The 12,720-nt window shown below is 39.6% G+C and overlaps 1 protein-coding gene across 4 annotated transcripts in view; it reads left to right on the forward strand.

Annotated features, from left to right (window-relative positions):
* Positions 1 to 1,885: 1,885 nt before the first annotated feature.
* The window catches only part of DNAJC5B (DnaJ heat shock protein family (Hsp40) member C5 beta), an 82,097-nt gene continuing 71,262 nt past the window's right edge, over positions 1,886 to 12,720 (forward strand). Inside the window, exon 1 of one of the 4 annotated variants that reach the window (XM_038579409.1) lies at positions 1,886 to 2,033. The gene's annotated coding sequence lies outside the window, so the exon portion shown is untranslated. Of the gene's footprint in view, positions 2,034 to 11,057; positions 11,174 to 12,720 lie in introns of those variants that run through there. The other 3 variants (XM_038579412.1, XM_038579411.1, XM_038579410.1) reach the window with 3 other exon arrangements.

The following is a 12,720-nucleotide window of genomic DNA, read 5'->3' on the forward strand; positions in this document are numbered from 1 at the left end:
CCCTGGTCACTAGAACCAGGTGTTCCAGGAGTGTCCTATGTGTAGGCTTCCTGCACTCTCCAGTTGTGGCAGGGTCATGACTGCTGCAGGTATAGTGATGGGTGGGACTGGCCCAGGGTCTGACTTTGTTATATCTGTTTTTATGGTTATCTGACACGGTACTACATTTCTCCTAATGTAATGATTTTAAAAATTACCTTTACATTCTTTTATTTCTCTCTTTCTGTGTCTCTCATGAATAAATAAAATCTTTTTAAAAAATAAATTCTCTTATTTCAGTAAAGTGTAAGAGTTAATTTAAAGATATTAATTTTTAAAAAAGTAAAAAAAATAAAGATATTAAGTAGATACTAGTACAGATGGTGCTATTCCAAAGATAGCACACAAATGATTAAGGTTCTAGGAAACTTTACCTACAACATTATTTTCATGAGTTAAACATAATACATTTTACCACTCTTCAAATATTGAGCTTTTAATTTGTTTTCTATTATAAACAATGCTCCAAAGGACAGATATCTTGTAGTTAAATATTATTCATATTCATGATAATTCCCTTAGGAGAATTCACAGATGTGGAATTGTCAGGTGGAAGGGCAATGGTTATATTATTTTAAAGTTTGAAATTAGTGTTCACTAACCATTTCTCTAAGTTTTTATTGAGACATGTAGGAGGTTAGTAAAACAGTATTTATGACCCAGAGGAATAATTTCTTCTTTGTTAATCAAAAGGTTGCTTAATGCAATTGCCTTCAAGTGTGTTCCAGGACCACATGACAATTCCTCCCACCCTGAGGAAGCCCTATGGTGGGGAAAATCTTGGTTGGAAGATCTGGTTTAACTGATATTACCCTTTCCACTTAATTAGCTTTGTGATCTTGTGCAAGTCACAACCTCTCTAAGTTATAATTTTCTCACTCATAAAATCGTACTAAAAATAATACACTGTTTATCTTACTGAGCTGTGAAGATTAAATGAAATGATATATGTGAAAATGGCTTGTAAATGCTTAAACATGATGTAAAATGTTAGTTGTTGGTGTTATAAAAGTGTAATATATGTTCCCCTCTTGAGAGATTTTGCAAGTACAAGTCTCTGGCTTCATAGATACAAGTCATCTCATGGAAATGCAGATAATTTTTTAATGCCATATCTAGAAAAAGTATCTAGAAAAAGTGAAGGGTATGGAGAATTTCAGTGAAAATCTATTTCTTTATTGATTATTCCTTCCCATTCTCTCAACAAACACTAGAACCTTCTATGGCATTGCAGCCAACACTAATCCTGGGTTGAGCATTCTTCCTTATATCAAATCTCATTGAAAATATCAGTTACTTAGAAATTACATTACTTGTTAGTATAGGATTGATCTGGTGGCTCAGAGTTTCTGAGTTTGGGCCAGGACCAAAGTTAGCTGTTTCTGGTACCAACAGATTGTCAGAAAAAACTAATGATCTTCCCTGAGACTGTATTCTCTTACCATGATGCACATTATCTGAATGGTCTCTTGTTATGGTATATTCAGGTAAAAATCATCCAGTGAGCTTGTTTATCAGAGAACAGTGATGTTGACAAAATCTAGAGAGTAGAACTCAGCATGAGTACAGTGTGTTCAGAAGGCAGGGGGCTAACACTTAGGGCACCCAGGTTCTAGATTTAGCTCTGCCACTTAACTACCTGGAATCTGAATTTCCTTATCTGTTAAATACAGGAGTTAGAATAGAATCTAGTCATGGGCCTCCAAGGTCTCTGCTCACAGTAAGATTCTATGATTCTATGGATCAGTTAAGAAATAAAGGAATTAAGCTACCCAACCTCCTGTCAAGGGCAAGACAGAAAATGTTGAAGCGGAGGATCTCACCTGGGTCTTTGGGAGGAGCAAGGATTCTACTCTGTGACATCACAATATCCAGCCAATCTCAGCCTTGGCTACTGAGAAGGAGGTAACAGGAGGTTTAGCTATTGATATATTAGAGGTGGGACGCTATCTGACAGAGCTAGAAGGAATCAGCCAGCCATGCCTCCAGTTCAGGTATGTAACAATTCCTAAGCTTAGAACAGAAATTTCTGGTATCTAAAAAAACCAGGAGAGGACCTCAAGATGGGTGTATCTTCAGCCTTAAGAGTAATCGTATAAGCATTGAATCTATGCACCAGATACTTTACAGTTCCAAGGTTCCAAATAAGGAGAAAAAAGGCCAAGGGAGTTCCACCAGAAAGAGAACTGAGGTGTAGCCTCCCAACAGCAAGTCTTATTTATTGTCATGAAGCCAGATGAGGACATTTCCAAGACTGTTAGCCCCACACTGTTCTCTCCTCAACCACTGCAAAAATGCAAAAGAAACAGTTACCTCAAGAAGTCAGTGTAAAATTATTTGTAAAGTAGTTTACATTTATTGCCTGGTAATGTTTATTCTTTTAATAGCTTCTCCCCAAAATAGAGAAAAATAAACTAAACAAAAAATAAGTTAACTGAAAGAAGTATTTTAATAGAAGATAGTATAAAAATAGAAACAAAAGTAATAAAAAGAGGAGAAATAAATTTATTATGGATTAGCAACCAAGATTAATTCTAAACTCTGGTTTTTGAGATTTCAGGGCTTAACAGGCAAAAGGCCATCATCCCCTATAAACAGTGAAAGAGAAGGGCCTTATGGTTGAGAAGTAGGTAAAACAGTTCAGCTGTAACTGTCTACAGCTCCTCCCCCTCTAAAGAACTCACGCCAGTGAAATCATCGCTGGGGATGCGGACATTTCTGTTTTCTTTACCTTGCCTTGGGGTTTTGGCTTCTAAAGTATTTGTTTCTTCCTGGAGTCTTGGGGCCCTGAGAGGCTCGAGTGACGGGCAAATAGCTGTTCTGTTTACCAGCAGGGAGGAGCATGGGGTGGGTGCCAGGTCCTGACTCATCTCCATTGGCCTCCCTCTGTGTCTTAGCACACTGCGACCCCAGAGCGGAGTACAGGACTGTTCAAGCAGGCACGCTGAGATTTGCCTGCGAGAGCTAAGTTTATTGCCACATTCCCTCAGTGGAAGGAGCAGTCTAGTGTTCTGACGGGTAGATTAGTTACCCACAAGGAACCCTGACAGCAATAGACAAGGGGAGAGGAGACCTAATCTCTAACCACAGGACTTAATTTTAACACTCTTTGGTCTCCAACACATTAGGAATAAATATATCTTAGCAGCAAGGCCAATCCTGTATACATTATAAAAGTTTTAATAATCCAAAGCACATCAATAAATCCAGAGGTCCAGATAAAAACAAAATGTATTTTCACATTAACTCCAGTATATATCCAATTTCTCTCTACAGAAGCCACTATAGTTTTTACAATTACATTATGATCCAACCTCATAGGTCCTTGAAAATGAAAACTTCATGCTTCCAATTTTTATAATTCACTCATAGTCAGTGACAACTAAGTTTAGGTTTAACCTAAAAAAAAAATCCAAAAAACATAGAGTGCCCTAACTTGTCTACACTTATATTTATTGACTGTAATGTTCTCTGACCATTGTGTTAGTCATATACTACAGAATTTTAGAGTGGAGGGGAACTAAGAGATCATACATTTCAATGTGTCCTCATTTCTAGAAGAAGAAACCAGCACAGAGAAGTTGTGTCTTGACTTAGGTGGTTAAGCTAGTAGTGCTAGCTTGGGGCCACAGCTTAAATCCTCTAATTTTCAGCCTAGTGGCTTCTCCAATACTCTCTGCCCCTAATTCATGATGAACAAATTTATTGGTTCATATTTGAGTTATTTTAGAATATCTTAAGAGAGGAAACCTCATTTTACCCTCTTAATATAGTTATTGGTAAATTCAAGTACTCCAGGTGACACTAATCACCACACCTCTCCTAGCCTTTACAACTCCAAATAAAATAAGCTTTGGTCAAGGTCAAGAAAAGGCACCCAAGACCCCATCCACCAAACTGAGATAACAATGAAAATAAATCCAGGGAAATCAACAGGTTACCCTGCCTTGAGGCCTGATTAGTAGTAGTTTACTGGGGGGGAAAAAGGCATGTATACCATTAACAGCCTTCTTGCTTTATTTTCTTTAAAGATTTTATTTATTTATTCACTGGAGACACAGAGAGAGAGAGAGAGCCAAAAATATAGGCAGAGGGAGAAGCAGACTCCAGGCAAGGACCCCGATGTGGGACTCAATCCTGGGACTCCGGGATCATGCCCTGAGACAAAGGCAGGCGCTCAAACACTGAGCCACCCAAGCATGCCGCCTTTTTGCTTTATAATAAATATGTAAACTTTCTGTGGCCATGTCTTTTCCAGGTTAGGTAGATCTCTTTGTTTATGTGTATGTGTGTGCATACTCTGTGATACACATATGTTCACTCCATAAATGTATATATGAGTGGACACTTCATCTGGCAAGTGTGGCTATTATACCATCTGTGGTAACTAACCTATCCTTTGTGAGCCTTTCCTAACTTATCCCATGAATTAATATTTATTTGGAATTAGCTTGATAACTTAGGAGTTTCTTTAGACTTGTTTGTTTTATGTAGAGCTATATATGTCTTGCATCTCTAATTAATCTGTAAATTTGAGCCCAAGCACTCCCTGGATACAGACACTCAGAGCTTTTTCCAATTCAATTCATAGCAAATATATTGATATCTGTCTAAAATCCCCAAATCTGAAAGAAAGGGTTTAAACAGGGATGTGGTAATATCTTTCAGCTTCCATATTAATTTCAAAGGTTATATAATATATTGAGCAATTTTGTGCATATGACAGCATAAAACTACAGGAGAAAGTTGATTATGAACAATGGAAGGATAAAAAGAGCTTTAGTTTCAGATTCTTCATTGTGGGTTTTGAATTCTCAAATCTCTCCCAGTAAACCAAAACACAGGTATGCCAAGTGAACTTTTGAAATATTTTCCATCAAATTACCCAAGAAGAAGCATCCTGATAAGTCTTATTTAACAGCCTTGGGAGAAAAAAATAAAAGTAAAGAAAGCTACCTTGCTAGAGATCAAGATATTTGATTCTTTTTCTTGTTGCCACCACCTGGGGTGCCTTGGCATCTAGCCACACCTGAATCTCTGACACATACAGGGCTTTCCTTTATCCCAGCCCACCCTCCATGCTCATTCTCCTAAGAACTGCGCAATGAGACCTTTGTAACCTGAGGCCTGTGAAGTCTGGAAAGGAATGTGACACAGAGCCAACAGACGTTGCTGCCACCATGGCCTAGAAGGAGTTTTCCTGCTATTCACCTGGTGCTTAGGGGAATCTCAGAAGGGGAAAGGTATGCTCTAAAAGGAGCAGGAATGGAGCCGTTGGCAAGACTGTGAAGTAATCACTCCTGTGTCTTTTCCCTCTTATCTTTGCTAACCTCCAGAGTCATGCTTCCTGCTGTTCCCAAGAGTAGTCTCAGATCCATTTTTGAACCACTTCCTTTCCTGCACTCCCTGTTGAAAGCTCTGAGTTGTAGGTCTCATTCTTCCAGTGATCCTAATGGGGGTTTCCATATTAAATAGTGATGTTGATGGTAGACTGGCAGGCACTGCTGGCAGGACAGCTAGGAGATCTTTGTGATTAGAGGCCTATTGGTACTTGTCAGCTAGCAGCAAAATCTCTTCTCCCCACCACCCCCACATACATCTTCCTCCATCATGACAAGTGCACAATCTCCCCAGTAGCAATACTTGGGCTTGTCCCATCTTCATTCCTCTGTCTAAGGAATTATATTTAACGTTGCTCCAACACCACGATGGCCATCACGATGGCCACACCTATAACTAAAAGGAAGAACTAAAAGGAGGTGAAAGACTTAACCCTAAGTCTTGCACTGTTTAGTGCAACTGAATATAATTAACTGTGAAGGACAAGTTCTGTATTTTATCAATATTGCATATAAGCCAAAGGTGGTCCCTGAAAAACAGACTTTTTAGTCAGTTGAGAAGACAACTTACTTGATAATTAGAATACCAATATTCCTCTCCTCTTTTTAAACATATTTAGAACGCAAAGTGATTATTATTAAGAGAGGGGGATATCATTCCTTTTATGTCAGAATAGTTTCCTTTCTATGTTAAGAACTGATACTATCTCACACCTCTAACCAACATATTATCTCTTGCTGTACTCTGTCCTTCCAGGTGGTTACTGCCCTTTCTCCTTTCTCTCCCACATGAATTCAGTGTCAGTTTCAATCTACTTTGTGTTTTTTGAAAGCTTAATATATACGAGGCTCTGTGACAATAAAAAAACTAAATGTTGGGCATAAATTGAGTTCTTTAAGAATTAAGACTTTAGTTAGGGAGACAAGATATACTACACCTCTGAAGAGTTCAAAAGCAAAAAGGGAACTGAATAACTATGTGAAAAATGTTGTATTGTAGACTTCAAAGTGTCTCAGGGGCTGAGTGCAGAGTTGAGGTGAAGTTGTCCCAAGAGTTCAAGCTGCTTATCATGGCAAAATTGGAATTTAAATAGAAATAGAGTAGTGATTGACACAAAGTTGGAGAGAAAAACAATTTTCTACTGCAAATTTCAACCCTGGCACAACATGTCTTCTCCCACTCACAGACCTTATCTCCACCTTCCCTGTGCTTTTACAACTCCGTCTCTGCATGCAAGGCAAACAATTCACTGACTTTGTTGGGATATGGAAAACAGGAGTTGTGGAAACATGCCACACCAGAAAAGATGAAATCAACGCTAATAGGTGGTTTTTGTGATGGGCCCGCATGCTATACCTTGAGTTGTGTCTGATCTTAATCATGGACATAGGCTTCCTGACCTTACACCCAAAAGTCGACATGTTCCGAACTTAATTCATTATCTTCCTCCAAATCTGCTCTCTGTTAGTGATTCCCATCTCTGCCAATGACCTCACCATATTCCCAGTTATTCTGGCTAGCTCTGTGAGTCCTCTCTAATTCCTGGGTCTCTCCTCCCCTTCACTTGGTCATCAAGCCCAGGAGGTTATCTCCACATCTCTTTCAAATCCATTGCTTCTTGCCAGTTCTGCCTACTGCTGCCCTCGGGCAGGCTCTCATCCTCTTTGCCTAAGATCACCCTTCTCCCTAACTTCATTCCTCTGAACTCTGTTCACATCTTTCTGAAATAAATACTGGAGGTTGTCACTTGCCAGTTTAAAAACCATTCAAGTTTTCTCATTGTTTAAAAAATGAAGATCAAACTCTATTTTGGCTTTCAAGGTCTTTTACCTCTAGCCACTACCCCTCTGCCACCCATTCACTCAGTCCTCTCCACTTTATTCACCAGAAGGACCCCTCTTCTTTCCATTCTCCAGCCTGTGCAGCCCCTTCTTAGATCATGGTCTTACACAGTTCTCTTCTTTTCTTTTTTTTTGGGGGGGGGGTGTATTTGAGACAGGGACAATGGAAGAGGGAGCGAGAGTCTTAAGCAGACTCTACACTGAACAGAGTCTGATGCAGGGCTTGACCTTACAACCTTGAGTTCACAATCTAAGCCAAAACCAAGAGTTAGATGCTTAGCAAACTGCACCACCCATGCTCTGTTCAGCATCCTTCTGATAGCTGAACTCCTCAGGATTCCTTCTCAAATGGGTGACTTTTTCTTCTTCAATTATTTATAATTTTCTTATGACAATCTTATTTTTATAACCCTTTATGGTGAAAAAGTTAGCCAGGTAGGGTTGGAAGACCAGAGAGAAGAGAGAAGAGTTTCTTAAGATAGGAAATAGGATGTGAAAAGACTCAGAGGAAAGAGAGAATGTTGTATTCAAGGAACTGAACAGTATATGGTAGGTAGTAGCAGTGAGCAGAGAGCAAGGTGTAGTGGTGGTTGTAGTTAGTGAGCAAAGAGCAAAGAATTAGGGAGAGATGGCACTGGAGAAAGACGTAGAGGCTGGCCCTACTAAGAAGTTGGGATTTTAGCTTAAAATCAGTAGGAAGTTTTTTTTTTTTTTTTTCAAATAAAGCTTGTTTATTTATTTTTTAGTAATCTCTACATCCAACAAGGGGCTTGAACTCACAACCCCAATATTAACAGTTGCATGCTCTTCTGACTGAGTCAGCCAGGTGCTCACAGTGGACAGCTTTAAAGGGCTATAAGCAGGGGAGCTTTAGGATACTATTTGCATTTTATAAAGAATATGGTATATGGAGAACAGATAGGAGTGGAGAAAAACCGGAGAAAAGACTGTCAGGAGGCTGGCAGGGTAGACCAAGAAGATAATGAGCTTGGTTTAGGGTAGTGACAGTGGGAAAGAGAGGAAAGGAATGGACTTCTGGAAGGCCCAGGAATGATACTAGTAGTATTAGGTACAGTATCATTTCCCACTAACACTCCACTAAGTAGATCAGACTTTATCTTGTAGGAAACAGGAGGCCACATTTTTTAAAGAGAACACTGGAGATGGTATAGAAGATGGTTAGAAGGGTTACTACTGATTGTAGTAGGACAGGAAGGCAATGCTGTTAAGGTCGGGGGTTAAATATTGATAGTGCACAGCTGCTCAAAGCAAGTGGGCCCCTCTCAGCACTGATGATCCTGCTCCAAGCACAGTTTAATGAAAATAGAGTTTTAATCGAACAGTTTTATGTGCATGTAGTAAAAATTTAAACACTATAAAACTTTTGCTATGAAAAACAATCCTTCCTCTTATCGTAGTCCCCAGTCCTTTCCCTCAATGGAACTTCAAACAAATTTCACATACTCACCAGAAATGCTCTATGCATATATAAACATGTCTAAGTATGTATTATGCACATGCTCTCTATGTATGTATATATACACTTTTTCAAATGAGATTATTATACATATACTTTTATGTTTTGCTCTTTTATTTTAAAACTGTGAAACTGTATTTTTAACCTGTTAAAGTTCCCAGATCACCTAGATATTCAATAAACCTTGGTGAATAGACATCTGTACCTATAAATATCATTCCTGATAGTCTCCATACTATTTTTTACTAAGAATTATTGGGCATCTTATACTCTATTACTTTTCACAGTATAAATTTTAATTTGATCCTTTCCTTCATGTCAACTTAGATTTTAGTTGATAGTCTTAATTAGAAGACAAGTTTCCTACGTGCCAGGTCACTGATGATCCTCAAAGGCTTAATGGTATTCCTTTCAGAGTGTTTACTATCTGGTAGTCAAGGTCATCACCAGAAAACCAAATTGTGTCCTTTGACACCATACTGAGCTACCTCTCTGCTTCCAACACTTTTCTTTCTCAAAGTCATGGTCTGTACCAGAAAAGATAAAATATCCCAGGAGCTTTGTGTATATTATAATATATAATAGATATATCTTGATACATAAATACAAATATGTTATAATAAGTGCTTGTTTTAGAAGATCAAATACATCTTCTGAATCACACACAAATAGCAAGGCCATTAATTGGCATTTCCCCCCATCTCTTAAACAACATAATTTCAGTTAGTTTTACATATGGACAACATTTCTTGTCAAGAAATAGCAATCATAAAAACAACTTTTTTGTATTTAGCACCTACTGTATTATGGTTCTCCAGAGAAATAGAATAAATAGAATAGATACCTAGTCATATTTATAGCTATATCCATATCTATATCAATGATTTATTATAAGGAATTGGCTTACACAATCATAGAGGCTGACAAGTCCCAAGATCTTCAGTTGGCATGCTAGAGACCCAGGAAAGCCAGTGATATAGTTCTAGTCCAAATGCCAGCAGGATAGAGACCCAGGAAATGCCAATTTTCAATTACAATCTGAAGGCAGGAAAAAACCAATGTCTCAGCCCAAGGCAGTCTGGCAGGAGGAAATTTCCTCTTACTGGCAGGAGGGTCAGCTGTTTTGTTTTATTCAAGCTTTTCAACTGATTGAGGGGGCCCATCCACTTAGGGAGAGTAATCTGCTTTACTCAGTCTACAGATTCAAATGTTAATCTAATTCAAAAACACCCTTACAGGTGTACCCAGAATAATGTTTGACCAGATACTAGGCATTCCATGCCCCAATCTAGTTGACACATAAAATCAGTCATCACATCTATTATGTCATAGTAGGTTTAGTAATTATCTCATTTAATTGCCACAAAGACCCATGTGGAAAGTAGTGCTATTTCCATTTGCTCAAAAGACATTTATTAAACAAATGTGTTCACATTTTAGAGATAAGGAAAGTGAGGTTCAGAGAATTGAAGTAAGTTGTCTAAGGTGGCAGAGCCAGGATTCTAACCTAGGTCTAAATGACTTTATCTGATACTTTTAGCCTGTGTGGTAGCTGCCTCCCAGCACCGCTGCTATATTCCCCACAGGTCCTGAGGTGCCAACCTTATGGTGAGACATGTCTGAAAGCATTAGCTATGGGCTCAAGCTCAGAAACAGGAGTGGAAGAGGGCTCATTTTTTTCACATGTCTGAATATATCAAATTTGAGTGCAACTTGGAACTACTAGGAGGTTTCTACTTTCCTTTGCCTTTGAGGTAATCCCCAGAACATTAATAGCTGCTACCCTTTATTGAAAGTTACATGCTTGTGCTTTGTGTGGACAATTTCATTTAATGTTTGCAATGATCCTGTAAGAGTTCTTCCCACCACTCCACTCTCCCATGAAGGGTGGGGGGGACAATGACATGGTTGCTATGGACTGCCAAGGGTAGGGACTGTGAGATATCCCTCACAGTCTTCAGAGCCACCAAGAGTGCCCTACATTGCCTTCAAGTTCCCTAAGGGCCAGCAAAATCCTGTAAAGCTCCCCCAAATCTGTCCATAAAAATAGCTTACAAAGTGCATGAATCAATAATTCTATAGGTATGTGCTGTCTGCTGATTCACCCATGGAACAGGCCTGGGCTTTCCCTTCATTTGGTTTACTCCTCATGGCCTGACATGTTGCTGCTCCTCACTCTTCATCTTCCTCTAGCACTTTTAGGAAACATTGTCCAGTGACATACTTACTATAAGTGCCTAAATTAATCTTATTTAAAGGAGACTCCTCTGTCCTCTCTTCCTATAGAACTCTCTGGGTTGCTCCCCAGAAGTTCTCTTTGTTGTGACAGCATAAGCAGTCTTTATGGTGTTGCTGAATTAGCTGCAGCCACAGCTAACCACTTGTCTGAGAAAGAATCAAGATCAGGAAGGCGTGTGTCTTACCCAATGTCCACCATTAGAAGCCAAGTCATCCATCTCCTAGTTCAGTGTTTCTGGTATACCTCATATGTATCAATTCTAATGAGAGTGGGGTTCAGTCTAATATGGTGGAAGCAGCATATCTCTAAGGCAAAGGCAACATGTGAGGGGTGGACATGCAGGCTGTACCAGGCTGTGGCAAGGGAGGGTCAGCACTTCTTTTGCATGTCTGCCTCTATATACAATGATGTACAATGATATAGGTGCAGCATGAACAAAGCAAGGTATTGGTAGAACTGGGACAGGGTGGTCCTTTTTTATCAACAAAGCAAATTCCATTTGGTTTTCATGCTTCACTGGAAGGCCCAGGAAAGAGCTGAGATTCTTATCTGTCTGTAATTGTTGCAAGTGACTCACTATGGCCCCCATACCAATGGAAGGGCTTTGGCCACTTCATGTGTTTACAGAAAATCAGCTTGTAAGCCTGCATGGATCCACCCATGATCCACTTTTGGAGGCCAACAGGCAAGCATTTGGGCTCCATGGGATGACATTTCTAGATCAAAGCCCTGGTCTGGCTCCTTCCATCTCATCACTGGTGTTTCCAGAGCTTGTGAACCATATGACAGGAGCTGAGAGTAAATGGGCTTATTTCAGCCAAGGCTCTGAGAACTCTATATCAGAAAAACACTAACACAAAGAAACAATCATTGGTGGTAACAATTTGCAAAGGAATGAAAAATAAAACTGTGTTCAAGATAATCCTAGCTTTTATTTTTAAATAAATAGTAAATGAGCTTCAGGTGCTTTATAGCAATAAAGCAACCGTTGAGAAGGCAGCACATTCTAGAGGTGGATAAAGACTTTGGAGGGGGAACCCTGGGTGGCGCAGCAGTTTGGCGCCTGCCTTTGGCCCAGGGTGCGATCCTGGAGACCCGGGATCGAGTCCCACGTCGGGCTCCCGGTGCATGGAGCCTGCTTCTCCCTCTGCCTGTGTCTCTGCCTCTCTCTCTCTCTCTCTGTCTCTCTGTTACTATCATAAATAAATTAAAAAAAAAAAGACTTTGGAAGGTACCCAGGGATATAAGTACTTATCCTGGACTCATCGGTGCCCTTGGACAAATCATCTACTTTACTGTTTGACCTGGGATTCTCAGAATTGGGAGACCTGTTGTTTCCACTCAGATTCTGTTAATAACTAATCTGATGTTAATATGAATGTTCCCTGAGCCTCAGTTTCCTGACTTGTAAAATGGGAATAATAATATCCTGCCTACCTCTCTCAGTTGTTGTGTAGGTTAAACGAGTCTATGTGAAAATACTGTGTTAACAATAGAGTGCTCTCTGTGGTTTTTTGCTGTGATGCAGACATATTGTCTTTTGTTGAAATTAAAGCAGGAGATTGGAGAAGAGTGGTGGGGCATAGTAAAAAAAGTAGGGCCCTCTTGGACACAGAAAAGCATGTGGTACATGTTTGCAGCCCCACAGAAAAGCATGTGGGACATGTTTGCAGGGTTTGGAGACCATGGGTCTGTGGTGGCAACATTTCCCTCACCAGTGAATGTACAATTGAATATTGGCTATAGTGTAGAAGGAATTAAGGGTATTGGCAAGGGAATAGTTA

Source organism: Canis lupus, chromosome 29 (genome assembly GCF_011100685.1).
Source record: "Canis lupus familiaris isolate Mischka breed German Shepherd chromosome 29, alternate assembly UU_Cfam_GSD_1.0, whole genome shotgun sequence".
Lineage (NCBI taxonomy): Eukaryota > Metazoa > Chordata > Mammalia > Carnivora > Canidae > Canis > Canis lupus.